This window comes from Microtus pennsylvanicus, chromosome X, assembly GCF_037038515.1.
Source record: "Microtus pennsylvanicus isolate mMicPen1 chromosome X, mMicPen1.hap1, whole genome shotgun sequence".
Lineage (NCBI taxonomy): Eukaryota > Metazoa > Chordata > Mammalia > Rodentia > Cricetidae > Microtus > Microtus pennsylvanicus.
In genome coordinates this window covers 93,244,283-93,259,670 of record NC_134601.1, presented here as the reverse complement: position 1 = coordinate 93,259,670, position 15,388 = coordinate 93,244,283, and the positions used below count along the sequence as shown (strand labels likewise).

The following is a 15,388-nucleotide window of genomic DNA, read 5'->3' as shown; positions in this document are numbered from 1 at the left end:
ATGCACCCACCCCTCCAACAGCTGCGCAGCGCCTTTTGGTCCCACCCCCTGGCCCAGCACACCAGCCCCCTACCTTTATCCGCAATGCGTCTCTCCTCAGTCCCTCCCTTTTTCCCGAGGACTCTCTAGCCAGGTCCGCCACTGCCGCCCACCCTTCGCTCAGGGCCTCCTAGGGCGGCCTCTGCGGGGGGTCTCTTATTTCGACACGAGCCTAGGGCCTCCGCTGAGTTCACCCGCTTCGAAACGCACGAACATTAACGGCCTGGGTGGGGGTGGGGGGATGCTTTACAGGAGGCAGCGAAGCCAGTGGCGATCTATAGATTTCCTCAGGAAATTAGCTTTTCTCTTGCCCTTTTTGTAGTTTTGCCATGGAAACGTTTCCTGAGGGGTGGGTCAGACCCGGGAAAGAAAGGCTGAGGGCCACGGGATCACCCCCCCCCCCCCGGCGATCACAGCCCCCCGCCCGCCATCACAGCCCTCCGCCCCCGCACCGAGCTTGTTTATCTCGAACGGCAGCCCTAGGAGAGGGATGCGGGGGTGGGGGGCAACATCCTCATTTTACAGCAGGTAGCTAAGTCTTAAACCCACTGTCTCAGCCGGGGCACTGAGCTGGTAACAAACAGAAAAGGCAAGATTTGCCACAGCACGGTGGTGCACACTGTTAATTTCAGCACTCGTGATTTAGGAAAGCCACGAGTTCCAGACCAAGCAGTACAACTCCGAGACTTTATCCAAACAACAAACATTCATGTGGGGCCTGGATTTTCCCGACAGCAGAATCTATATAGTATTCGTGCTGGTCTGAGAACTGAGGCACTCCTGAATTTTCCATTGGAATGAAAAGCTTTCCTCTTCCCAATATGCGTTGCAAGTGGACAAGGCCTGTGTTCTAGAAGGCCTTAGTATGTGCGGGAACCCTTCAGGTTCCCGCTGTGCTCCTACTGTCAGGCACTTCCCAGGAGTGAGACCCCAGGAGTTGGTGCTTGCTGGAGCAGCCAGAGCGGTCAGGTGTGTCTGTCCTGTTCTTGCAGACTGAAGCTGGGCTGGGCTTTAGACTTTACTGGCTTGTCCATCTGTCCGTGGCTCCCTGAGCCCCTGAGAACATAGTCACTTTAGTGGATTTCTCTGAGCCTGGTTTACTCCCTACACAAAGTAAGAATCACAGAAAGTGGGTCCTGTCCAAGGACATGGAACCTGCTGTGTTTCCAAGATGGCTGAAGGAACAAACGCAGAAAAAAAATGACACCCAGATACGATGTGACTCAAACGAAACCCATACGTTTCCCAAATCCAAGGCAGCTTTGAGCGCTTTTCCCATTTATTCTGGCGTCAGCTCCTACAAGGAGCCTGCATATGAAAGAGGGCTAATGCTAGGAAGGACTGCAGCATTTAGTCCCCAAGGGCCAACATCAATTCTGCCAGGCTGGATGACTTCCCTCATCTGTTGCATAGCAACCTCCTCTGTCAGCTGCCTGTTTTTCCTCAGCACTTCCTCTGTAAAGCGTCTGCAGTGGGACGTGATCAGACTCGGGAAAGGAGGGCTGAGGTGCCATTTTAGAGAGTATCTGCTTTCGTGTCTGTATCTTCAGTCATGACCCAGACTCTGACTTTTACACTCCTCTCCCACTGCCCCCTCCCCTCTCCAGCTGGATATCTCTTGATAGTCTCCAAATTATTACTCCCAAATTTATTCTCTTATGTTTTTCCTCCTCACCACTATTTCCTTTAATTATGCTCTTTTTGCCATATTAGAATGGAGGCTTCTTTAGGAACATGGACTGTTTTATTCATTGTTGAATCCTCAGCGTGAAGAACAATGCCTAGTCCATTTTGTATTTTCAATAAATAATTGTTTGATGAATGAATGAATGTATCTACCACACTGCTAAAAGCAGAGACTTGAAAGGAATTTTTGCTTGATAAATTCACTTATTTTTTTTGTCATACACAGACACATTATACATCCTCATTACAGGAATAGTTTATATATCATTAAATATTTAAACACTATCTAAATGCTATAGAAGTTAAGTAATCATTTGCTAATTTTCACTGCTTTGAGCCACTGGCTAAGGTTTTTATGCTACCTTTCATATAGCATTTTAAGTGCACACACAGCTCTTCTTGCATTAATAGGATGATATTCATGTGGAAAATATTTTTGAGTCACACTCTTTTGCTTAATACTTCACATTCTTTCCGTTCTGTGAGAGGTACATTGTTAACATGATCTTTCTATCTTTCCTTGATCAAAGATTCTTGTTTTGATCATTTGACAAGAGCTAAGAGCATATGTAATTTTTTTGCATCTGATTTACTTATCAAAAATCTAACTCTGAGTCATTCTTCAAAAAAATTGACATTCATTTTTGTTTATGCTTGTTCATGTTGTAACACGGATCCCGGTGTTAACTGAGCCCACTTTGCGGAACAGGCAAAGGACTGACTGTCCAGGAAAGACAAAAGACTCCAATGCAGGAAAAGACTTTACCAAAGACAGCTAGCCGGCTTTCAGGCTCCTTCCGTGGGACTCAGACGGGAAATGAGGAGGTGGGAGCCTGAGGGGCGGGGTAGGACTCTGTTGTCCAGATGTTCGTCCCTGAACAAGCCTGTCTTTCTAACTTTCCCTCAAAGTCTGTGGGTTTGTCCCTCTGCATGGACGCCGCCTATGTGCTGGCTTCTGGATGGACTCCCTGGAGCTGGAGTTATATAGGTGGTTGTGTGCCACCTGGTGTGGGTGCTGGGAACTGAACTCAATAGATTCCAACTGCTGGCCCGTCTCTAGCCCCTAATTTCTTTTCTTTTCCTTTTTTTAACGTTTGTGTGTGTAATCAGATTTCCATTCCTTTGAGTTAAATGTCCAACAGTGCAATTTCTGGGTCTTCTAGTGTGTGTTAGTTTTACAAGGAAGCTACAGATCTTTCCATTTTACATTCATTAACCACACAGGAGTGGTCCAGTTTCCACAACTCTTTGGTGGTATCTGTAGTCGGAAGTTTTAGCAATAGTGTGTAGCAATAGTTCACCATGATTTTAATGGGCATTTATCTGATGGTTAACCATATTGAATATTTTTGTGCGATAATTTCACACCCATATCTCCTTTCTAATAAAATGTTTATTTTTATCCATTTTCTAATTGGATTGTTTTATTGCTTTTATAAAATATGCTGGATCTTGGTAAGAGCGCTGCCGTGCAAGCATGATAATTTGAGTTAAAATCTCTAGCACACATGTAAAAAGCTGTATGTAGCTATGCACATCTGTTATTCAGATGGAGACAGGAGGATTGCTGGATCTTCCTGTCTGTAGGTTTACTGAAAGACTTTGCAGGAAGCACCTGGCATTTGGCTTCTGTGAGCGCATGGATGTATGTTCCTACACACTAATGAACACATATACTACACACATTTGCCATGCTTACATGCACACACATATACACACGTACAAAGAAGTAATGAGCTAATTAATCTTTAAAGTTGAATATTGACTTTTTTCCAGTTTATTAATGAGTTGTCAGATATGTGGTTTGCATTTTTCTGTTTATAGCTTATCCTAGCCTCATTTAAAAAACTATTTTCTTTCTTCCTTCCCTTCCCTTCCTCCCTCCGTCCCTCCCTCCATCCCTTCCTTCTTTTCTTTCTTTCCCTTCCTTTCCCTTCCCTTCTCCTTCCTTCCTTCCTTCCTTCCTTCCTTCCTTCCTTCCTTCCTTCCTTTCTTGTGTGTGAAGGTGCCTATGGGTGCTGGAAGAGGATTTCTGGTCCCTTGAAGCCGTATTCACAGATGGCTCAATGGGTGATGGGAGCCAACCTGATTCAGCTGGAAGAGCAGCAAGCACTAACTGCCGAGCAATCTCTTCAGCCCCCTCTTTTTATTCTTATAGTAGAGTCTTTTGCAAAGCAAAAATTTGAATCTCGTGGAAGTCCGATTTGTTGATTATTTTTAAAGGATTGTAGTTTATAATTCCGGTATTCAAGAGGTGAGATTAGAGAAGTGTAAATTCAAGACTAGCTACATGGTGAGACTGTGACTCAAATGAACACATAAAAACAAGCGAAAGATGGGTGTTTTATGTCATTTCTAAAAGCTCTTCCACAATATCGAGGGTTGGAAGAATTTTTCCTCTTATCTTCCAGAAGTCTTCCAGTTTTAATTATAATGCTTGTCAGCCATTAAGCAAAGGTCCATCCACCTCCTAAAGGTTCCCTAACCTTCCCAAACAGCGCCACCAACTGGGGACCAAGTACACAAGCACAGATGCCTATACGAGACAGCACAGACCACAGCACCCAGAAAGTACAGGACCTCGTCTCAAGTTTTGTTTGAGGTATGAAGTTTAGGTTGAGGTTTGTTTTTCCCTTAGCTTGGGGGGAAGTTAGAGCTATAGATAGCCAATCACCACAACACAGTTTTATTTAAAGATATTTTCTATTGCCTCGGTTTTACGGTTTGTCAAAAATCAATTGGCTTTATTGATGTGAAGCTATGTCTATGTCCTCCATCCTATGCCATTGTTCTGTGTTTACTCAAAGTAGAATAATTTCTCTCAGTCTATTTTTCTTCTTTCCCCAAATTATTCTATTATTCTATCCTTTTATCTTTTTGCATATTTTGGAAAAATATTGTCAATATATAAAAACCATCTTGCTTGACTTTTGATAGAAATTTCACTCAAACTGTGTATAAATTTACATAAAATTAATATTTATTTACTTATTCAGCACTTCTAATCTGTAACCCAGTATGTTACTTCATTTACTATGTTCTCCTTTCATTTCTATATTAAGATTTCGTGGGTGGTATTACTATAGAAGTCCTGTACATATTGTTAATTGACACATATATTTCACATTTTAGTCACTATAAATACTATTCTATCGTTAATTTTGGTTTCCATGAGTTCATTGCACACACACACACACACACACACACTTTTTAGTGTTAACATGAATGAAGGAGGCAAAGTGCTATGCTTATTTACTGTTCACATTATTTATTTATTTAGATTTTTCTAGACAGAGTTTCTTTGTGTAGCTCTACCTGTCCTGAAACTAGTTCTGTACACCAGGCTGACCTCAAATTCAGAAATCTGCCTGCCTGTGCATCCCAAGTGCTGGGACTAAAGGAGTGCATTACCTTACCCAGTTTAATACTCGATAGCTATATCAAATGCATTTGGGCAGTGCTTTAAATAAATATCAGTGAACACTCTACTAGTAAGTAAAGGTTACCAGAAGACGCGAAGAGAAGAAACCTGCAAGCAGAACCTCAATGCACAAAGTTGGGATGCAATTTTTCTATCTTACTAGACATTTTATAAAACAGACTCCATCTTCCATATGTCCATGAAATAAATCATCTATTTATTTATCTATCTATCTATCTATCTATCTATCTATCTATCTATCTATCATCTATCCATTCATCCTCAGATATTTGTAATATGATTAAAGACCATTAGTGTTCTCACTATGAAAATTAAAACCTATGACCCACTTAATTTGAGAAAAATGAAACATTAATTTTTAATAAATGAGTAGGTGAATTCAGAAAAGTAATCACAGACTCAAACATATAACATGTCTAGATTTAATTTTATGACCAGAAAACGTCTGAAAATATGGAAAGAATTTTTCTTTTTTAATTGAAAATAGATTTGTTTTCATACAATATATTCCGATTCTGGTTTCCCTCCCCCAGCATCTCTCAGACCCTCCCCATCTGCCCACCCACCCAAATTCACAAACTCTCTCTCTCTCGTTCTCTCTTTAGAAAACAAGCAAACATCTAAAAAATAAGACAAAATAAAAAGGAACAAATCAGAATAGGATAAAACGAACAGAAAGAAGAGAGAAATAGTTTGATAAACAAATATAGAGACAGAGCCACATACATTTACACACTCAGAAATCCCATAAAAGGGGCTGGAGAGATGGCTCAGTAGGTAAGAGCACTGACTGCTCTTCCAGAGGACCTGGGTTCAATTCCCAGCACTCACATGGCAGCTCACAACTGTCTGTAACTTTAATATTTCACCGTAACATAGCATACAAACAGGCAAAATACCAATACATATAAAAAATAAATAAAAAAGAAATCCCATAAAAACACAAAACAGAAAGCCATAATATATATGCAAAATACCTGTAAAGGAAAAAAAATGCCCAGAGAATGCACTATGAGTCAAAAAAAAACACCCCAAAAAACAAAGAAAACAACAACAACCAAAAAAAAAACCTTAAAAATATCATTAAATTTGTTTTGTGTTGATTATCTACTATTAGACCTGGGGTCTGCCCTTAAGTGTGGTCTGTATGCCCAATTAGACTCCACCGGAGAAAGCGAAGTTTTCCTTTGGGAGTGGTTATCTGGAGATAGCTTCTGGTTAGGGATGGCTGTTTGTGTCTGCTTCCCCTCAGTCATCCAATTCAATCATCACATACATGCATACAAACACACACAATTTTAAGTAATTGACGTCATTTAAGACTTGTTATTATCACAACATTCTATTACAATTATTTTCACATAGCATTTTTGTGCCAAATTCCTTTTTCTAAGGAACTCAGAAAAATATATTTAGGGACTAAAGCATTTATAATTAGACTTGTTTATAAATTCTTTATTTGGAAAATGTAAACCATTACATTCTTTTCTACTATTATTTTTCCATTGTTTTTTAATACATATTAATTCTTTTCCTGGAAGCTATTCAGAAATGTGTAATTAACATCTAAAATTATGTGTTCTTTCCCAGTAATTTACCTTTGAGAACTATGTAGTGGAAACTCACTTATACCCCAACTTTGTGCACTGAGGTTATTCAGGCTTTCTCCTTGTATCTTCTCATAACCTTTTTTGTTTGTTTTGTTTTGTTTTCTTGTTTTTTGAGACAGGGTTTTTCTGTGTAGCTTTGGTGCCTGTCCTGGAACTAGCTCTTGTAGACCAGGCTGGTTTCAAACTCACAGAGATCCACCTTCCTCCGCCCCCCACGTGCTGGGATTAAAGGCATGTATCACCACCACCCACTTTCTTCTCATAACCTTTGTTAATTAGTGGAATGTTCACTGATGTTTAAGTCACTAACCAAACGCATTTAATATAATTATAAAATGCATCAGATAATATAAATCATAAATAACACTTTACTTGCTTTCTTATTCACATTGGCACAGAAATTACATATGTTACATAATATTATATAATTAATATACAAATATATGAGTATAAAGTATATATTTAATATATTATATAAAATTATATTTCTTTATTCTACAAATTTATCGCTAATATATATTACATTAAATATGTAAATAAATAATATATATTAGCAATGAACTTGTAGAAACCAAATTAATGATAAAATAGTATCTATAATGACCAAGGTGACTCAGGATGTTTCTAAAAACAGACACAGACTTTTTTTTTTTGAGGTCGATCGATCTGCTGACTATATTGACAAGATACTGATTGGTTACATGTTGAAGAAAACATACAATACAAAATACAGAAAAAGTTGTTTCCATCCCCTCCCACTCCCCCCCTTGACCCCCCCCAAATACTCATTATCGTGATTTGGTCAGAACAGGGCTCAGAGGCAGAGGTCAGGGTGACCAAGGGTGGAGGGGTCCTGGGCCATGGTGTGTGGCTGTCACAAATGATGCTTAAGTAATGCTGCGGTTTCTCTCCCAGTTGGGAGTCAGATGGGGAGGGGCTGTAGCCTGAGGACAGCCAGCTGAGGGAAGCCCCGCCTGTCCCTTCCCCAGCCCAGGGCCTATCCACTGTCCTGGGAACAAGACCACTCCCAGCAAGGTAATGTGGGTGCTCTTGCTGAGTCTGCTCTCCAGCAAGAAGGAAAGAAAGGGTAACTGCTCCAACCCCTGTCCCCACAGACCAGGGGCTCAGGAGCGTAGCTACCACCAGCAAAGGGCAAGAGAGAGAGCAGCAGAAGGGGGACTGGGAAGAGCAGAAGATCATATATATTTAAAAAGTGACTTAAGATTTAAAATTGAATTAGTATTTGTACAGAAAGGTGCAGGTGGAATAACTCCCTTCGGCCTAGGATCAAAGTTATGCAGAGAATTCATGATGGACCCCTCCCCTGCCCCCAGTGGTGGCCCAAGTCGTTAAGTGCGGTTGGTTAGAGTGGATTCCAGTCGGGTCATTCTGGTGGAGGAGTGGCGGCAGCGGCAGGCAAGGGGGCTCAGTTGCTGCAGCACTGGCTTCGGCTGGCTGGGCTGCTCTCCTGCAGATCCACACCTCTGTTCCGGCCTGGAGCACCAGCTACATTCTGGGGCTCATTCTTGGGAAGCTTCTTAGCTATTGCCATGAAAATTTCATTCACGTTCATTGCAGTTTTCGCTGATGTCTCCATGAACAGCAAACTGTTGTCATCTGCATAGGCTTGTGCTTCCTGAAACTCCACGGCTCTCTTGCTGGCCAGGTCGGCCTTGTTACTTGCGAGTGCAATGACGATGTTGGGGCTGGCCTGCCTCTGTAACTCCTTCACCCAGTTCTTAGCCCGTGCAAATATATCTGTGTTGGTGATGTCATAGACCACGATGGCTGCTTGGGCCCCCCGATAGTACATGGGGGCCAGGCTGTGATATCGCTCCTGTCCAGCTGTGTCCCAGATCTCAAACTTGACCGTTGTATCGTCTAAGCAGACAGTCTGTGTGAGGAAAGCCACTCCAATTGTGCTCTCCTGATACTCGTGGAATTGTCCCTTGACAAAGCGGAGAACAAGGCTGGATTTGCCCACTGCAGACTCCCCCAAGAGGACCAACTTAAACTGACAGATCTTGTTGCCAGCAGCTGGTCCATTGGGTCGTGCTGCACCTCCCCGACCAGCCACTGCCCGATAATGCTAGGTAGCAGTACCAATGAGCGTGGGGGTGGGGCCGGTGCTATGCAAAGAGGCACTAAAGGGGAGGGAGGCCTTCAAGGCGGCTCTGGAGCGGCAGCTTTACTTGGTTTGGGGCTCCTACAGACTCCGCTCCTCTCCCTCCCAGCGGTGTCCCAGGCTCCGGCCTCCACTTACGCCTTTCCCAGACATAGACTTTTATTGAAATACTAAGAAAACACATTTTCAATAAAATATTGAAAGGATTTTTTTTTTTAGGATTTCCTCAGAATTTTGGTTGAAACCACATATCTTTTTTGTTTTTGTTTTTTCAAGATTTATTTTTCATTGTTTTATTGAGCTATATATTTTTCTCTGCTCCCCTCCCTTCCTCCCCATTTCCTTTCCACTCTTTCCCATGGTCCTCACACTCCCAATTTACTCAGGAGATCTTGTCTTTTACTATTTCCCATGTAGATTAGATCTATGTGTGTGTCTCTTACGGTCCTCATTGTTGTTTAGCCTTTCTGGGATTGTGATTTGTAGGCAGGCTTTTCTTTACTTTATGTCTAAAAGCCACTTATGAGTGAGTACATACTATATTTGTCTTTCTGGGTCTGGGTACCTCAGTCAATAGGATGTTTTCTAGATCCACCCATTCGCCTGCAAATTTCGAGATGCCATTATTTTTTTCCTCTGAGTAGTACTCCAATGTGTAAATGCACTACCTTTTCTTTATCCATTCTTTGGTTGAGGGGCATTTATATTGTTTCCAGGTTCTGGCTATGACAAACAATGCTGCTATGAACATAGTTGAGCACATGGTCTTGTGGTATGATTAAGCATCCTTTGGGTATATACCCAAAAGTGGTATTGCTGGGTCTTGAGGAAGGTTGTTTCCTAATTTTCTGAGACATCACCATACTGATATCCAAAAGGGCTGTACCAGTTTGCAATCCCACCAGCAATGGAGGAGTGTTCCCTTTACCCCACATCCTCTCCAGCACAAGTTGTCATCAATGTTTTTGATTTTGATCATACTGACAGGTGTAAGATGGAACCTCAGAATTGTTTTGATTTGCATTTCTCTGATGACTAGTGATGTTGAGCATTTCTTTAAGTGTCTTTCAGTCATTCTAAATTTGTCTGTTGAGAGTTCTCTGTTTAGGTTTATACCACATTTTTATTGGATTACATGTTCGTTTGGTATCCAATTTCTTGAGTTCTTTGTATATTTTGGAGATCAGCCCTCTGTCTGATGTAGGGTTGGTAAAGATCTTTTCCCATTCTGTAGGCTGACATTTTGTCTTGTTGACCATGCTCTTTGCTTTACAGAAGCTTCTCAGTTTCAGGAGGTCCCATTTATTAATTGTTGCTCTCAGTTTTTGTGCTACTGGGGTTATATTTAGGAAGTGGTCTCCTGTGCCAATGCATTCAAGTGTACTTCCCACTTTTTCTTCCATAAGGTTCAGTGTGGTTGGTTTTATGTTGAGGTCTTTGATCCATTTGGTCTTGAGTTATATGCATGGCGATAGATATGGATCTATTTTCATTCTTCTACATGTTGATATCCAGTTTTGCCAGCACCATTTGTTGAATATGCTTTCTTTTTTCCATTTTATATTCTTTGTCAAAAATCAGGTGTTCGTAGGTGTGTGGATTGATATCCAGGTCTTCAATTTGATTCTTTTGGTCCTCCTGTCTGTTTTCACTAGGCTGTTTTCATTACTGTAGCTCTGTAGGAGAGTTTGTCCCTCCTTTGTACAGATGATAAATGGACTGAGAAAACAATCAGAGAAACATCCCCCTTCACAATAGCCGCAAATAACATAAAATATGTTGGAGTAACTCTAACCAAACAAGTGAAAGACCTGTATGACAAGAACTTTAAATCTTTGAAGAAATTGAAGAAGACACCAGAAATTGGAAGGATCTCCCATGCTCTTGGGTAGGCAAAATTAACACAGTAAAAATGGCAATCTTATCAAAAGCATTCTACAGATTCAATGCAATCCCCATCAAATCGCAGCAAAATTCTTCACAGACTTAGAAAGAACAATACTCAACTTCATATGGAAAAGCAAAAAACTCAGGATAGCCAAAACAATCCTGTACAATAAAGGAACTTTGGGAGGCATCACAATCCTTGACTTCAAACTATACTACAGAGCTATCTTTTTTTTTGTTTTAAATGATCAATTACTTCCAAGTTCTTTTTGTTTTTGTTTTTCCCCCATACAATATATTTTGATCAAAATATCCCCTCCTCCTACTCCTCCCAGGTCCTTCCCACCTCCACACCCACCCAACTTAATGTTCTCTCTAAAAAAGAAAACCCCAAACCAAACAAAAGAGTAAAATCCAAGCAAATAAAAAACCGTGAGACAAAAATTACTAAAAACTCAAACCAACCAAATTAAAGCAAATCAAACCAAACCAAAAAGTATCCCCCAACCCCCCACCACAAAATTGTTTTGTGTTGACCAACTTCTCCTGGGTTTGGAGTCCTTCCTGAAGTTTGTTGATATACTGAGTGAAACTCCATTGGAAAAGGCTATCTTCCTTTTCCCAGCAGGCATCAATTGTAAATAGCCTCTTGGTTAGGGGTGAGACTTTGTATGCACTTCCCTTCCTTAGTGCTGGGAGTTTGGTGGGAACCTGAGTAGGTCTTGTGCATGCTCCCACGTGTATTACCCCTTTTGTGCCTCAAGCAGTTTCCTAGAGGCCATCCACAACCTCTGGTTATCTCTGACAGTCTTTCCGCTTCCTCTTTCACATAGATCCCTGAAGCCTGAAGAGAGAGATTTGAAGCTGACATAGTTTCTCCCTCTCTATACATAGTTCACTTGTGGGTGTCTGTATTAATCCTCCTCTATTGCCACAAGAAGCTTCTTTGATGAGGGTTGAGGACTTGAGTGATGCACTCATCTATGGCTGTAACAATATGTCATTTTAGGAGTAATTTTATTGCTATTTTTCTTTAGCAGAATGATTTAGTAGGTTTCCCCCTAGACTTATGACCTATCTAGTCTCAGGTTCTTGGTCACTTTATCATTGTTAGGTATGGGTTCCATCCTAAATACAATAAAAAAGTGTTTTATTACTCCCATAACATTCCCGTCACAGTTTCACCAGCATATCTTGCAGGTAGGTTGTAGGTCACAGAATTCAGAATTAGGTGATAGCGATGAATACATTTTTCTTCTGGTAACATGCAGAGGACCTTCCAGCAGCATGAACACTAATCAGTAGGGGTGAAACTTATAGTGAGACACCAGCTCAATTTATGCATGTTCCATGACACAAGTCAGTGGTGTCTTCAACAACAGAGCCTTACCAACAGGTTGTGGAAAACAACCAATAGTTGGGGGGGGGGTGGTCATGGTAACACCTTGGCCAATGACTCAATAAGATGTAGCCCATTCCTAGCACTAGAGGTTTTACCTGGTGGCATATATTCAGTTGTGCCATTGTCTCCCTTATTAAATGCCGACTTCATTTAAATTCCTGTCATATATGTGTATATTTAAATTCCTTTCATATACATATATATTTGGGAAGATTACACATTAGTAGGTTTCCATGTGGCCTTTCAAAAGGCCCTTAATGTTAGTTGTCCCTCCCCATAATCCCTTTCTTACCCTGATCTCATATTCCTCTCTTCATTTAATTCTCTGGTTTTCATTTCCTCCTTACCTCTTTATAACACTAATATCATATTTTCCCTCCCTTGAAAGATTCCCCTTTCCCTCCCGATCTTTTACTATTTATCTATCTTCTGTGGTTATTCAGATTGAAGCACACATGTCGAAAACTTCAAAGCTAACACCCACATGTAAGATAAATCTAGCTTCATCCATTTACCTGAAAATTTCATAATTTTATTTTTTCTTAATTGCTGAATAATGTCCCATTCATCAGTTGGTGGGCATCCAGGTTGTGTCCGATTTCTGACTATTAAACATAGTGCAGCAGCAAACATGGATGAGCAAGTATCTCTGTGTTACTATGTAGATCCTTTGGGCATATGCCCAAGAGTGGTATATACATCTGAGTACTGATTTGGACCATTTTCAAGTCACTTGTACATCTATGATTCTTCAAAAGACCAAGGCAAACTGGTCAGAATCTTGTTTGTGTAGAAGACATGACATGTAATACCATACTTAAAAGAAGGACTATAGCTGGGCGGTGGTGGTGCACACCTTTAATCCCAGCACTCGGGAGGCAGAGGCAGGCGGATCTCTGGGAGTTCGAGGCCAGCCTGGTCTACAAGAGCTAGTTCCGGGACCGGCACCAAAGCTACAGAGAAACCTTGTCTCGAAACCCACAACACCAAAAAAAAAAAAAAATTAAAAGAAGGACTATAAAAAACCTGATGGGGAAAAGGAGTCTAGTGCATTTCTTTTCTGCAGAAATTTGTTGCATGTCTGATATTACCATTTGCATCTCTGAGGGTTATCTAAAGGCACAGAACCAATAGAATGAGTATATATATATGAAAAGGGGACTTATTAGACCAGTTTAAAACATGTGTCTGGCTAGCCCAACAATAGCTGTCTCATGACAGAAAAGCTTAAATCCAGTCATTGTTTAGTCCACGAGGCTTCATCTCTCTACAGTCCCAAGCTAGTGCCAGAATTCTGAAGGATTCCCAGGGAGCCGCTGTTTTGTAGTCTGGGTTGGAATCCTGAAGAAGTTGGATTTTTAATACTAGCTACATCCACAAGCTAGACGGACTTGCCAGCAAGAGGGCAAGCAGGCGAAAAGCAGTCTCTATGTAGTTTTTTGTGGGCTGCCACCAGAAGGCATGGGCCAGATTTAGGGTGTATCTTTCTGCTTCAAATATTCTGAAATATCCCTCACAAGAGCGCCGTGCAGTTTGGGTTTTAGCTGATTCCAGATGCAGCCAAATTGACAACCAAGGTTAGCTATCACACCGCTTATAAGAATAATGCCACTAACGACAAAGGGTTTTGAGTGCGATGACTAAGGAAAGGCTCAGCCATGTGCCTGCGATACCTGGAAATTTCCTGAGGAGAAAGAACATTGCAGTATAATTTATGTGACCAGAGCTTTTGCACATGTTTTAGGAGAATTTCTGATGGGAAGTCTTTTATGTATGATCAACGTCGGAGAGGCTTTTGTCAAGAGTCAAAGTGGAATCCTCGGGGTCCTCAGAGTTAAGAAAATACCTAAAGTAAATACAAAGACATTCACAGTCATGATGCGAGTCCCACCTGACACGCGAGGATTCGTGCTTGAGGATTTACTGGTCCATTGTGGCTGTAAAAGTGTGGAAAACCTTTATATTTTCTTTCAACCTTAGGCATTTCACAGAGGAGATTTTTTTTTCAGTGTAGTGGAAATTGCAGTCAGTCGTCAAGCTTTTTCAACAATGCAAAAATTCATGATGATCAGAAACCCTATGAATGTATTGGTGTGGGAAAGGCTTCAGAATAAATTTAGACTTTTTAAGCATGAGAGACTTCGTTGCGGAGAAACATGCCATCCTTCTAATGCGTGAATGAAAACATTCACCCCCACATCAGAACTTACTAAGCATGGAGGAGTTCAAAGTGGAAATAAACTGCACAATAATGAATATGGGGAAGGCTTCTGGGCGCATTTATCTTAATGGAACACCAGAAAATTTATAGAAGTAAACAGATCCTTTCAATGTAATCGATATAATAATGCTTTTATCTAGATCAAATTATATTAATCATCAGATAATCTTTTGTAATGACTATATGAAAACTCTCAAACGGAAATCAATCCTTGCTCATCATCTGTAAATTCATAATGGAGAGACACACTGTGCCTGTAATGAATAAGCTTTCAATTAGAGACTGAATTTTATCCATCATCGGAGGATTCATAAAGACAAGATCCATTATGTACGTAAAATGGTGGGTATGCTGTCAGCAGTATTTCAGCTTTATTTGACATCAGTGAGTCCATAGTAGGGGGAAATTTTTTACATGTAGTGATTATAAAAAGTATTGCAATATGATGTTTAATCTTCCTCAACATCAGTCAAATCACAGTGGCAAGAGTCATAATATTATGGTAATGATATGGTAGTCTTTTGAGAAATTCAGACCTTGGTAAAAATGATAACTTCTCCACGAAAACTTAATTAAAATATTTTTATTCATTTAATGTGCACCACCCCTCTTGGCAAGCACTAGACTATCAGTACAGAGTTTATTCTGAGAAAAGTCATACAGGATTCTATACCACTATTCATTGCATATGAAGAAACAAACACAAACCAACATAAGGTGTAGCTATTCTTCCAAGATTCTGTCAGTGGAAGTGTAGAATTGTAAGGCAGTTTAAATTTTCGGGGCTTACAGTGCAATGTATGTTAAAAACACAGGGGGTGTTGACTGTTGTTAATTATTAAGTAACTCCCTCTGGAAAGCACAGTCTCCTACTTTGGAACATCATACTGCGTGTTCAAAACACAATTAAGAGTTGGCCCCTTCCCTGAAAACATTTCCTACTAACTCAACCCGGTTGCCTCCTTTGATGTAAGTT

General features: G+C 40.7%; 1 pseudogene; it reads right to left on the bottom strand.

The window, feature by feature from the left end:
- Positions 1 to 7,957: 7,957 nt before the first annotated feature.
- On the bottom strand, positions 7,958 to 9,003 carry LOC142841302 (ras-related protein Rab-5C pseudogene; annotated as a pseudogene).
- Positions 9,004 to 15,388: the final 6,385 nt, after the last annotated feature.